Source organism: Hyla sarda, unplaced genomic scaffold (genome assembly GCF_029499605.1).
Source record: "Hyla sarda isolate aHylSar1 unplaced genomic scaffold, aHylSar1.hap1 scaffold_1429, whole genome shotgun sequence".
NCBI lineage: Eukaryota > Metazoa > Chordata > Amphibia > Anura > Hylidae > Hyla > Hyla sarda.
The window spans coordinates 77,542-91,281 of record NW_026608059.1 but is presented as its reverse complement, the minus strand read 5'-3'; the positions used below and the strand labels follow the sequence as shown (position 1 = coordinate 91,281).

At 45.9% G+C, this 13,740-nt stretch overlaps 6 non-coding genes across 6 annotated transcripts; all 6 read right to left on the bottom strand.

The window, feature by feature from the left end:
- Positions 1-883: 883 nt before the first annotated feature.
- Positions 884-1,074, bottom strand: LOC130307535 (U2 spliceosomal RNA). Its single transcript, XR_008856708.1, has one exon. It is a non-coding gene; the product is annotated as a U2 spliceosomal RNA (small nuclear RNA).
- Positions 1,075-3,165: 2,091 nt separating this feature from the next.
- On the bottom strand, positions 3,166-3,356 carry LOC130307534 (U2 spliceosomal RNA). The gene has a single exon (XR_008856707.1). It is a non-coding gene; the product is annotated as a U2 spliceosomal RNA (small nuclear RNA).
- Positions 3,357-5,444: 2,088 nt separating this feature from the next.
- On the bottom strand, positions 5,445-5,635 carry LOC130307533 (U2 spliceosomal RNA). Its single transcript, XR_008856706.1, has one exon. It is a non-coding gene; the product is annotated as a U2 spliceosomal RNA (small nuclear RNA).
- Positions 5,636-7,731: 2,096 nt separating this feature from the next.
- LOC130307532 (U2 spliceosomal RNA) lies at positions 7,732-7,922 on the bottom strand. Its single transcript, XR_008856705.1, has one exon. It is a non-coding gene; the product is annotated as a U2 spliceosomal RNA (small nuclear RNA).
- A 2,099-nt stretch (positions 7,923-10,021) lies between these two features.
- LOC130307531 (U2 spliceosomal RNA) lies at positions 10,022-10,212 on the bottom strand. Its single transcript, XR_008856704.1, has one exon. It is a non-coding gene; the product is annotated as a U2 spliceosomal RNA (small nuclear RNA).
- A 2,089-nt stretch (positions 10,213-12,301) lies between these two features.
- On the bottom strand, positions 12,302-12,492 carry LOC130307530 (U2 spliceosomal RNA). The gene has a single exon (XR_008856703.1). It is a non-coding gene; the product is annotated as a U2 spliceosomal RNA (small nuclear RNA).
- Positions 12,493-13,740: the final 1,248 nt, after the last annotated feature.

Sequence of the window (13,740 nt, the reverse complement as noted above, 5' to 3'; positions counted from 1 at the left end):
TTTCTGCGACTTTAGCTTCTAGAGCATTTTTACAACATTATACATAGGTGCTGAATACATAAAAAGCGACTGTTCAGCGACAGACAAGTCGCATCGGCTGAAAGTAGGCCAGAATGTCAGTCCATGTTGGAGCAGGTTTAGATACAGTCTAAAGTATAGATCTCAAAGTCTGTGCACAGAATTTAGCAAGGGCCTCGCACCTTCTGATGCATCAGGTAGGTGCACAATAGCATAGCCTAACCCTCTGTACTTTGGTCTATATTGATGCGGGACATAGACAGCCAGCTGATGACCAATCCATTAGTGCAATGGATGGCTGGAAGCATTTGTCTTTGCCTTTGCAATACCACAGAAGCAATGCATGGTCAATGTACAGCAATGACACACCTGTGTGAACAGCCAGGAGACACCCCCCCCCCCCCCCCCATGTTATGTTACATAGTTACATAGTTAGTACGGTCGAAAAAAGACATATGTCCATCAAGTTCAACCAGGGAATTAAGGGGTAGGGGTGTGGCGCGATATTGGGGAAGGGATGAGATTTTATATTTCTTCATAAGCATTAATCTTATTTTGTCAATTAGGAACATTCAGCACCCACCCGCTATCAAGGCAGCTGCCTATCATGTCATGCCCTACCTGCACAGGTGTGCTGGCTACTCAAATGATCCAATTAAGGAGGCCATTTAGTCAGCAGCAGCAGAAGTCCTGTGCCTGGACGCTCCAACAGCGGCCAGACACAAGCAGAAGCAGCAGAAGCAGCAGCAGCAGCACCACCTTTTGTTTTTTGGCTGCAGCAGCAAGGCCCACAGGGCTGGCTAGCTGGCTAGCCAGCAAGCAGGTAGCAATGAAAGTAGGAATCTTTCTTTTTAACCCTGTAAGGGGGTGGTGCACTGTACCCGAAGATACTGCCATATCGGGTCAATGCATAGGGCGACGGAAGCAAGCTTCGAAATCGGCCCCCGTTCTCAAAAATCCATTTAATATATGGTCCCCAGATAGGGGACGTATCAGATATTAAACTGATAAGAACAGATACTACACTTGATCTTAGCCAAAAGGCCGAGAAGCGATAACCGTGAAAGGGGCGGGCCCAACAAGGTCCCCTTCATGGGCACTATCACTGCTTGCTGTCAGGGAGGCTGCCAGACAATTTTCCATGCACACTCTGGGCTGGGGGGCAGTCAACCACCAGTACACACAGCAGAACCTAAACCCATACCATTATTGCTAAGCAGCAAGACAGGGGCCCATTGCACTCCCACGGGGCCTTTTTAAATGCAATCCATAACCCGGATTTGCCAGGAACCTTCTTACTCCTCCTACTTGCATGTGACACTGGGCTTAGGATCTGCATAGGAAACACACACACAAGCACACACCTACCTTTGTTGCCTGCAGATGCCTCCTTGGCTGTCCCCAAACGGTATCAAACCAACACCCACGGGAAGCTGTAAGCATAGAGGACATGCCTGCACCCCATTGGACTTACCTGTGTGGGTTAAATCCGGGTTATTTGACAACCTATGGCGGTGATGGTTCTGCTCAGGCAGAGCAGTGCTGATGCTCCTCATAAAGCTGTCGCTGCTGTGAAGGTTCTAGGTGACATCACAAATCCCTATGGTTACATACACAACAAAGCTGGGTTGTTGTTGTTTACACTCTGCAAGGCCTGTGGAAGTGAGTGACATCATAGCACTGTAGTTCTGAGGGTTCTAGATGGATGCAACAATCTCCTGTTGCTTCTATGAAGGCCATAATAGACGACATCACCAAACAGCTCCATAGTCACATACACAGCAAAGGAGAGATGTTGTTTACACCTAGTGATGTCAGTGGTATTGAGTGACATCACAGCACAGTGCTAAGGCTCCTGGGGCCTGGACACAGCAGCGGCTGCAATATCTCAACGGAGAATACGTTTATATATATGTGTGTGTGCGCGTATATATATATATATATATATATATATATATATATATATATATATTTCTCCGCCGAAATCACTTTTAAACCCATTTCCACCTTTTTTTCCCTTCTCTTCCTCTTACTTTTTTTTCACGTTTTTTTTACGTTTTTCTCCTTTTCGCCTCTTTTCTGGGCGTATTATTCTTCTTTTTCTTCTTTTTTTTCGTCTAATGCATACCCCATCAGTGCAGCAATGCTTATTCAATACCGCCAGCAGATGGAGACACTGGGGGATAATTTTCTAAGGATTTATACTGATTTTTCCTGTCTGAATTTGTCGCACAGAAAGTTGCAGGCCAAATATGTGTGACATTTCTGCGACTTTAGCTTCTAGAGCATTTTTACAACATTATACATAGGTGCTGAATACATAAAAAGCGACTGTTCAGCGACAGACAAGTCGCATCGGCTTGAAAGTAGGCCAGAATGTCAGTCCATGTTGGAGCAGGTTTAGATACAGTCTAAAGCATAGATCTCAAAGTCTGTGCACAGAATTTAGCAAGGGCCTCGCACCTTCTGATGCATCAGGTAGGTGCACAATAGCATAGCCTAACCCTCTGTACTTTGGTCTATATTGATGCGGGACATAGACAGCCAGCTGATGACCAATCCATTAGTGCAATGGATGGCTGGAAGCATTTGTCTTTGCCTTTGCAATACCACAGAAGCAATGCATGGTCAATGTACAGCAATGACACACCTGTGTGAACAGCCAGGAGACCCCCCCATGTTATGTTACATAGTTACATAGTTAGTACGGTCGAAAAAAGACATATGTCCATCAAGTTCAACCAGGGAATTAAGGGGTAGGGGTGTGGCGCGATATTGGGGAAGGGATGAGATTTTATATTTCTTCATAAGCATTAATCTTATTTTGTCAATTAGGAACATTCAGCACCCACCCGCTATCAAGGCAGCTGCCTATCATGTCATGCCCTACCTGCACAGGTGTGCTGGCTACTCAAATGATCCAATTAAGGAGGCCATTTAGTCAGCAGCAGCAGAAGTCCTGTGCCTGGACGCTCCAACAGCGGCCAGACACAAGCAGAAGCAGCAGAAGCAGCAGCAGCACCACCTTTTGTTTTTTGGCTGCAGCAGCAGCAGCAGCAGCAGCAAGGCCCACAGGGCTGGCTAGCTGGCTAGCCAGCAAGCAGGTAGCAATGAAAGTAGGAATCTTTCTTTTTAACCCTGTAAGGGGGGTGGTGCACTGTACCCGAAGATACTGCCATATCGGGTCAATGCATAGGGCGACGGAAGCAAGCTTCGAAATCGGCCCCCGTTCTCAAAAATCCATTTAATATATGGTCCCCAGATAGGGGACGTATCAGATATTAAACTGATAAGAACAGATACTACACTTGATCTTAGCCAAAAGGCCGAGAAGCGATAACCGTGAAAGGGGCGGGCCCAACAAGGTCCCCTTCATGGGCACTATCACTGCTTGCTGTCAGGGAGGCTGCCAGACAATTTTCCATGCACACTCTGGGCTGGGGGGCAGTCAACCACCAGTACACACAGCAGAACCTAAACCCATACCATTATTGCTAAGCAGCAAGACAGGGGCCCATTGCACTCCCACGGGGCCTTTTTAAATGCAATCCATAACCCGGATTTGCCAGGAACCCTTCTTACTCCTCCTACTTGCATGTGACACTGGGCTTAGGATCTGCATAGGAAACACACACACAAGCACACACCTACCTTTGTTGCCTGCAGATGCCTCCTTGGCTGTCCCCCAAACGGTATCAAACCAACACCCACGGGAAGCTGTAAGCATAGAGGACATGCCTGCACCCCATTGGACTTACCTGTGTGGGTTAAATCCGGGTTATTTGACAACCTATGGCGGTGATGGTTCTGCTCAGGCAGAGCAGTGCTGATGCTCCTCATAAAGCTGTCGCTGCTGTGAAGGTTCTAGGTGACATCACAATCCCTATGGTTACATACACAACAAAGCTGGGTTGTTGTTGTTTACACTCTGCAAGGCCTGTGGAAGTGAGTGACATCATAGCACTGTAGTTCTGAGGGTTCTAGATGGATGCAACAATCTCCTGTTGCTTCTATGAAGGCCATAATAGACGACATCACCAAACAGCTCCATAGTCACATACACAGCAAAGGAGAGATGTTGTTTACACCTAGTGATGTCAGTGGTATTGAGTGACATCACAGCACAGTGCTAAGGCTCCTGGGCCTGGACACAGCAGCGGCTGCAATATCTCAACGGAGAATACGTTTATATATATGTGTGTGTGTGCGCGTATATATATATATATATATATATATATATATATATATATATATATTTCTCCGCCGAAATCACTTTTAAACCCATTTCCACCTTTTTTTCCCTTCTCTTCCTCTTACTTTTTTTTCACGTTTTTTTACGTTTTTCTCCTTTTCGCCTCTTTTCTGGGCGTATTATTCTTCTTTTTCTTCTTTTTTTTCGTCTAATGCATACCCCATCAGTGCAGCAATGCTTATTCAATACCGCCAGCAGATGGAGACACTGGGGGATAATTTTCTAAGGATTTATACTGATTTTTCCTGTCTGAATTTGTCGCACAGAAAGTTGCAGGCCAAATATGTGTGACATTTCTGCGACTTTAGCTTCTAGAGCATTTTTACAACATTATACATAGGTGCTGAATACATAAAAAGCGACTGTTCAGCGACAGACAAGTCGCATCGGCTGAAAGTAGGCCAGAATGTCAGTCCATGTTGGAGCAGGTTTAGATACAGTCTAAAGCATAGATCTCAAAGTCTGTGCACAGAATTTAGCAAGGGCCTCGCACCTTCTGATGCATCAGGTAGGTGCACTATAGCATAGCCTAACCCTCTGTACTTTGGTCTATATTGATGCGGGACATAGACAGCCAGCTGATGACCAATCCATTAGTGCAATGGATGGCTGGAAGCATTTGTCTTTGCCTTTGCAATACCACAGAAGCAATGCATGGTCAATGTACAGCAATGACACACCTGTGTGAACAGCCAGGAGACCCCCCCATGTTATGTTACATAGTTACATAGTTAGTACGGTCGAAAAAAGACATATGTCCATCAAGTTCAACCAGGGAATTAAGGGGTAGGGGTGTGGCGCGATATTGGGGAAGGGATGAGATTTTATATTTCTTCATAAGCATTAATCTTATTTTGTCAATTAGGAACATTCAGCACCCACCCGCTATCAAGGCAGCTGCCTATCATGTCATGCCCTACCTGCACAGGTGTGCTGGCTACTCAAATGATCCAATTAAGGAGGCCATTTAGTCAGCAGCAGCAGAAGTCCTGTGCCTGGACGCTCCAACAGCGGCCAGACACAAGCAGAAGCAGCAGAAGCAGCAGCAGCACCACCTTTTGTTTTTTGGCTGCAGCAGCAGCAGCAGCAGCAAGGCCCACAGGGCTGGCTAGCTGGCTAGCCAGCAAGCAGGTAGCAATGAAAGTAGGAATCTTTCTTTTTTAACCCTGTAAGGGGGTGGTGCACTGTACCCGAAGATACTGCCATATCGGGTCAATGCATAGGGCGACGGAAGCAAGCTTCGAAATCGGCCCCCGTTCTCAAAAATCCATTTAATATATGGTCCCCAGATAGGGGACGTATCAGATATTAAACTGATAAGAACAGATACTACACTTGATCTTAGCCAAAAGGCCGAGAAGCGATAACCGTGAAAGGGGCGGGCCCAACAAGGTCCCCTTCATGGGCACTATCACTGCTTGCTGTCAGGGAGGCTGCCAGACAATTTTCCATGCACACTCTGGGCTGGGGGGCAGTCAACCACCAGTACACACAGCAGAACCTAAACCCATACCATTATTGCTAAGCAGCAAGACAGGGGCCCATTGCACTCCCACGGGGCCTTTTTAAATGCAATCCATAACCCGGATTTGCCAGGAACCCTTCTTACTCCTCCTACTTGCATGTGACACTGGGCTTAGGATCTGCATAGGAAACACACACACAAGCACACACCTACCTTTGTTGCCTGCAGATGCCTCCTTGGCTGTCCCCAAACGGTATCAAACCAACACCCACGGGAAGCTGTAAGCATAGAGGACATGCCTGCACCCCATTGGACTTACCTGTGTGGGTTAAATCCGGGTTATTTGACAACCTATGGCGGTGATGGTTCTGCTCAGGCAGAGCAGTGCTGATGCTCCTCATAAAGCTGTCGCTGCTGTGAAGGTTCTAGGTGACATCACAATCCCTATGGTTACATACACAACAAAGCTGGGTTGTTGTTGTTTACACTCTGCAAGGCCTGTGGAAGTGAGTGACATCATAGCACTGTAGTTCTGAGGGTTCTAGATGGATGCAACAATCTCCTGTTGCTTCTATGAAGGCCATAATAGACGACATCACCAAACAGCTCCATAGTCACATACACAGCAAAGGAGAGATGTTGTTTACACCTAGTGATGTCAGTGGTATTGAGTGACATCACAGCACAGTGCTAAGGCTCCTGGGCCTGGACACAGCAGCGGCTGCAATATCTCAACGGAGAATACGTTTATATATATGTGTGTGTGTGCGCGTATATATATATATATATATATATATATATATATATATATATATATAATATTTCTCCGCCGAAATCACTTTTAAACCCATTTCCACCTTTTTTTCCCTTCTCTTCCTCTTACTTTTTTTTCACGTTTTTTTACGTTTTTCTCCTTTTCGCCTCTTTTCTGGGCGTATTATTCTTCTTTTTCTTCTTTTTTTTTCGTCTAATGCATACCCCATCAGTGCAGCAATGCTTATTCAATACCGCCAGCAGATGGAGACACTGGGGGATAATTTTCTAAGGATTTATACTGATTTTTCCTGTCTGAATTTGTCGCACAGAAAGTTGCAGGCCAAATATGTGTGACATTTCTGCGACTTTAGCTTCTAGAGCATTTTTACAACATTATACATAGGTGCTGAATACATAAAAAGCGACTGTTCAGCGACAGACAAGTCGCATCGGCTGAAAGTAGGCCAGAATGTCAGTCCATGTTGGAGCAGGTTTAGATACAGTCTAAAGCATAGATCTCAAAGTCTGTGCACAGAATTTAGCAAGGGCCTCGCACCTTCTGATGCATCAGGTAGGTGCACTATAGCATAGCCTAACCCTCTGTACTTTGGTCTATATTGATGCGGGACATAGACAGCCAGCTGATGACCAATCCATTAGTGCAATGGATGGCTGGAAGCATTTGTCTTTGCCTTTGCAATACCACAGAAGCAATGCATGGTCAATGTACAGCAATGACACACCTGTGTGAACAGCCAGGAGACCCCCCCATGTTATGTTACATAGTTACATAGTTAGTACGGTCGAAAAAAGACATATGTCCATCAAGGTTCAACCAGGGAATTAAGGGGTAGGGGTGTGGCGCGATATTGGGGAAGGGATGAGATTTTATATTTCTTCATAAGCATTAATCTTATTTTGTCAATTAGGAACATTCAGCACCCACCCGCTATCAAGGCAGCTGCCTATCATGTCATGCCCTACCTGCACAGGTGTGCTGGCTACTCAAATGATCCAATTAAGGAGGCCATTTAGTCAGCAGCAGCAGAAGTCCTGTGCCTGGACGCTCCAACAGCGGCCAGACACAAGCAGAAGCAGCAGAAGCAGCAGCAGCACCACCTTTTGTTTTTTGGCTGCAGCAGCAGCAGCAGCAGCAGCAAGGCCCACAGGGCTGGCTAGCTGGCTAGCCAGCAAGCAGGTAGCAATGAAAGTAGGAATCTTTCTTTTTAACCCTGTAAGGGGGTGGTGCACTGTACCCGAAGATACTGCCATATCGGGTCAATGCATAGGGCGACGGAAGCAAGCTTCGAAATCGGCCCCCGTTCTCAAAAATCCATTTAATATATGGTCCCCAGATAGGGGACGTATCAGATATTAAACTGATAAGAACAGATACTACACTTGATCTTAGCCAAAAGGCCGAGAAGCGATAACCGTGAAAGGGGCGGGCCCAACAAGGTCCCCTTCATGGGCACTATCACTGCTTGCTGTCAGGGAGGCTGCCAGACAATTTTCCATGCACACTCTGGGCTGGGGGGCAGTCAACCACCAGTACACACAGCAGAACCTAAACCCATACCATTATTGCTAAGCAGCAAGACAGGGGCCCATTGCACTCCCACGGGGCCTTTTTAAATGCAATCCATAACCCGGATTTGCCAGGAACCCTTCTTACTCCTCCTACTTGCATGTGACACTGGGCTTAGGATCTGCATAGGAAACACACACACAAGCACACACCTACCTTTGTTGCCTGCAGATGCCTCCTTGGCTGTCCCCAAACGGTATCAAACCAACACCCACTGGAAGCTGTAAGCATAGAGGACATGCCTGCACCCCATTGGACTTACCTGTGTGGGTTAAATCCGGGTTATTTGACAACCTATGGCGGTGATGGTTCTGCTCAGGCAGAGCAGTGCTGATGCTCCTCATAAAGCTGTCGCTGCTGTGTGAAGGTTCTAGGTGACATCACAATCCCTATGGTTACATACACAACAAAGCTGGGTTGTTGTTGTTTACACTCTGCAAGGCCTGTGGAAGTGAGTGACATCATAGCACTGTAGTTCTGAGGGTTCTAGATGGATGCAACAATCTCCTGTTGCTTCTATGAAGGCCATAATAGACGACATCACCAAACAGCTCCATAGTCACATACACAGCAAAGGAGAGATGTTGTTTACACCTAGTGATGTCAGTGGTATTGAGTGACATCACAGCACAGTGCTAAGGCTCCTGGGCCTGGACACAGCAGCGGCTGCAATATCTCAACGGAGAATACGTTTATATATATGTGTGTGTGTGCGCGTATATATATATATATATATATATATATATATATATATATATATATATATATATTTCTCCGCCGAAATCACTTTTAAACCCATTTCCACCTTTTTTTCCCTTCTCTTCCTCTTACTTTTTTTTCACGTTTTTTTACGTTTTTCTCCTTTTCGCCTCTTTTCTGGGCGTATTATTCTTCTTTTTCTTCTTTTTTTTCGTCTAATGCATACCCCATCAGTGCAGCAATGCTTATTCAATACCGCCAGCAGATGGAGACACTGAGGGATAATTTTCTAAGGATTTATACTGATTTTTCCTGTCTGAATTTGTCGCACAGAAAGTTGCAGGCCAAATATGTGTGACATTTCTGCGACTTTAGCTTCTAGAGCATTTTTACAACATTATACATAGGTGCTGAATACATAAAAAGCGACTGTTCAGCGACAGACAAGTCGCATCGGCTGAAAGTAGGCCAGAATGTCAGTCCATGTTGGAGCAGGTTTAGATACAGTCTAAAGCATAGATCTCAAAGTCTGTGCACAGAATTTAGCAAGGGCCTCGCACCTTCTGATGCATCAGGTAGGTGCACTATAGCATAGCCTAACCCTCTGTACTTTGGTCTATATTGATGCGGGACATAGACAGCCAGCTGATGACCAATCCATTAGTGCAATGGATGGCTGGAAGCATTTGTCTTTGCCTTTGCAATACCACAGAAGCAATGCATGGTCAATGTACAGCAATGACACACCTGTGTGAACAGCCAGGAGACCCCCCCATGTTATGTTACATAGTTACATAGTTAGTACGGTCGAAAAAAGACATATGTCCATCAAGTTCAACCAGGGAATTAAGGGGTAGGGGTGTGGCGCGATATTGGGGAAGGGATGAGATTTTATATTTCTTCATAAGCATTAATCTTATTTTGTCAATTAGGAACATTCAGCACCCACCCGCTATCAAGGCAGCTGCCTATCATGTCATGCCCTACCTGCACAGGTGTGCTGGCTACTCAAATGATCCAATTAAGGAGGCCATTTAGTCAGCAGCAGCAGAAGTCCTGTGCCTGGACGCTCCAACAGCGGCCAGACACAAGCAGAAGCAGCAGAAGCAGCAGCAGCACCACCTTTTGTTTTTTGGCTGCAGCAGCAGCAGCAGCAGCAGCAAGGCCCACAGGGCTGGCTAGCTGGCTAGCCAGCAAGCAGGTAGCAATGAAAGTAGGAATCTTTCTTTTTAACCCTGTAAGGGGGTGGTGCACTGTACCCGAAGATACTGCCATATCGGGTCAATGCATAGGGCGACGGAAGCAAGCTTCGAAATCGGCCCCCGTTCTCAAAAATCCATTTAATATATGGTCCCCAGATAGGGGACGTATCAGATATTAAACTGATAAGAACAGATACTACACTTGATCTTAGCCAAAAGGCCGAGAAGCGATAACCGTGAAAGGGGCGGGCCCAACAAGGTCCCCTTCATGGGCACTATCACTGCTTGCTGTCAGGGAGGCTGCCAGACAATTTTCCATGCACACTCTGGGCTGGGGGGCAGTCAACCACCAGTACACACAGCAGAACCTAAACCCATACCATTATTGCTAAGCAGCAAGACAGGGGCCCATTGCACTCCCACGGGGCCTTTTTAAATGCAATCCATAACCCGGATTTGCCAGGAACCCTTCTTACTCCTCCTACTTGCATGTGACACTGGGCTTAGGATCTGCATAGGAAACACACACACAAGCACACACCTACCTTTGTTGCCTGCAGATGCCTCCTTGGCTGTCCCCAAACGGTATCAAACCAACACCCACGGGAAGCTGTAAGCATAGAGGACATGCCTGCACCCCATTGGACTTACCTGTGTGGGTTAAATCCGGGTTATTTGACAACCTATGGCGGTGATGGTTCTGCTCAGGCAGAGCAGTGCTGATGCTCCTCATAAAGCTGTCGCTGCTGTGAAGGTTCTAGGTGACATCACAATCCCTATGGTTACATACACAACAAAGCTGGGTTGTTGTTGTTTACACTCTGCAAGGCCTGTGGAAGTGAGTGACATCATAGCACTGTAGTTCTGAGGGTTCTAGATGGATGCAACAATCTCCTGTTGCTTCTATGAAGGCCATAATAGACGACATCACCAAACAGCTCCATAGTCACATACACAGCAAAGGAGAGATGTTGTTTACACCTAGTGATGTCAGTGGTATTGAGTGACATCACAGCACAGTGCTAAGGCTCCTGGGCCTGGACACAGCAGCGGCTGCAATATCTCAACGGAGAATACGTTTATATATATGTGTGTGTGTGCGCGTATATATATATATATATATATATATATATATATATATATATATATTTCTCCGCCGAAATCACTTTTAAACCCATTTCCACCTTTTTTTCCCTTCTCTTCCTCTTACTTTTTTTTCACGTTTTTTTACGTTTTTCTTCTTTTCGCCTCTTTTCTGGGCGTATTATTCTTCTTTTTCTTCTTTTTTTTCGTCTAATGCATACCCCATCAGTGCAGCAATGCTTATTCAATACCGCCAGCAGATGGAGACACTGGGGGATAATTTTCTAAGGATTTATACTGATTTTTCCTGTCTGAATTTGTCGCACAGAAAGTTGCAGGCCAAATATGTGTGACATTTCTGCGACTTTAGCTTCTAGAGCATTTTTACAACATTATACATAGGTGCTGAATACATAAAAAGCGACTGTTCAGCGACAGACAAGTCGCATCGGCTGAAAGTAGGCCAGAATGTCAGTCCATGTTGGAGCAGGTTTAGATACAGTCTAAAGCATAGATCTCAAAGTCTGTGCACAGAATTTAGCAAGGGCCTCGCACCTTCTGATGCATCAGGTAGGTGCACTATAGCATAGCCTAACCCTCTGTACTTTGGTCTATATTGATGCGGGACATAGACAGCCAGCTGATGACCAATCCATTAGTGCAATGGATGGCTGGAAGCATTTGTCTTTGCCTTTGCAATACCACAGAAGCAATGCATGGTCAATGTACAGCAATGACACACCTGTGTGAACAGCCAGGAGACCCCCCCATGTTATGTTACATAGTTACATAGTTAGTACGGTCGAAAAAAGACATATGTCCATCAAGTTCAACCAGGGAATTAAGGGGTAGGGGTGTGGCGCGATATTGGGGAAGGGATGAGATTTTATATTTCTTCATAAGCATTAATCTTATTTTGTCAATTAGGAACATTCAGCACCCACCCGCTATCAAGGCAGCTGCCTATCATGTCATGCCCTACCTGCACAGGTGTGCTGGCTACTCAAATGATCCAATTAAGGAGGCCATTTAGTCAGCAGCAGCAGAAGTCCTGTGCCTGGACGCTCCAACAGCGGCCAGACACAAGCAGAAGCAGCAGAAGCAGCAGCAGCACCACCTTTTGTTTTTTGGCTGCAGCAGCAGCAGCAGCAGCAGCAAGGCCCACAGGGCTGGCTAGCTGGCTAGCCAGCAAGCAGGTAGCAATGAAAGTAGGAATCTTTCTTTTTAACCCTGTAAGGGGGTGGTGCACTGTACCCGAAGATACTGCCATATCGGGTCAATGCATAGGGCGACGGAAGCAAGCTTCGAAATCGGCCCCCGTTCTCAAAAATCCATTTAATATATGGTCCCCAGATAGGGGACGTATCAGATATTAAACTGATAAGAACAGATACTACACTTGATCTTAGCCAAAAGGCCGAGAAGCGATAACCGTGAAAGGGGCGGGCCCAACAAGGTCCCCTTCATGGGCACTATCACTGCTTGCTGTCAGGGAGGCTGCCAGACAATTTTCCATGCACACTCTGGGCTGGGGGGCAGTCAACCACCAGTACACACAGCAGAACCTAAACCCATACCATTATTGCTAAGCAGCAAGACAGGGGCCCATTGCACTCCCACGGGGCCTTTTTAAATGCAATCCATAACCCGGATTTGCCAGGAACCCTTCTTACTCCTCCTACTTGCATGTGACACTGGGCTTAGGATCTGCATAGGAAACACACACACAAGCACACACCTACCTTTGTTGCCTGCAGATGCCTCCTTGGCTGTCCCCAAACGGTATCAAACCAACACCCACGGGAAGCTGTAAGCATAGAGGACATGCCTGCACCCCATTGGACTTACCTGTGTGGGTTAAATCCGGGTTATTTGACAACCTATGGCGGTGATGGTTCTGCTCAGGCAGAGCAGTGCTGATGCTCCTCATAAAGCTGTCGCTGCTGTGAAGGTTCTAGGTGACATCACAATCCCTATGGTTACATACACGACAAAGCTGGGTTGTTGTTGTTTACACTCTGCAAGGCCTGTGGAAGTGAGTGACATCATAGCACTGTAGTTCTGAGGGTTCTAGATGGATGCAACAATCTCCTGTTGCTTCTATGAAGGCCATAATAGACGACATCACCAAACAGCTCCATAGTCACATACACAGCAAAGGAGAGATGTTGTTTACACCTAGTGATGTCAGTGGTATTGAGTGACATCACAGCACAGTGCTAAGGCTCCTGGGCCTGGACACAGCAGCGGCTGCAATATCTCAACGGAGAATACGTTTATATATATGTGTGTGTGTGCGCGTATATATATATATATATATATATATATATATATATATATATATATATATTTCTCCGCCGAAATCACTTTTAAACCCATTTCCACCTTTTTTTCCCTTCTCTTCCTCTTACTTTTTTTTCACGTTTTTTTACGTTTTTCTCCTTTTCGCCTCTTTTCTGGGCGTATTATTCTTCTTTTTCTTCTTTTTTTTCGTCTAATGCATACCCCATCAGTGCAGCAATGCTTATTCAATACCGCCAGCAGATGGAGACACTGGGGGATAATTTTCTAAGGATTTATACTGATTTTTCCTGTCTGAATTTGTCGCACAGAAAGTTGCAGGCCAAATATGTGTGACATTTCTGCGACTTTAGCTTCTAGAGCATTTTTACAACAT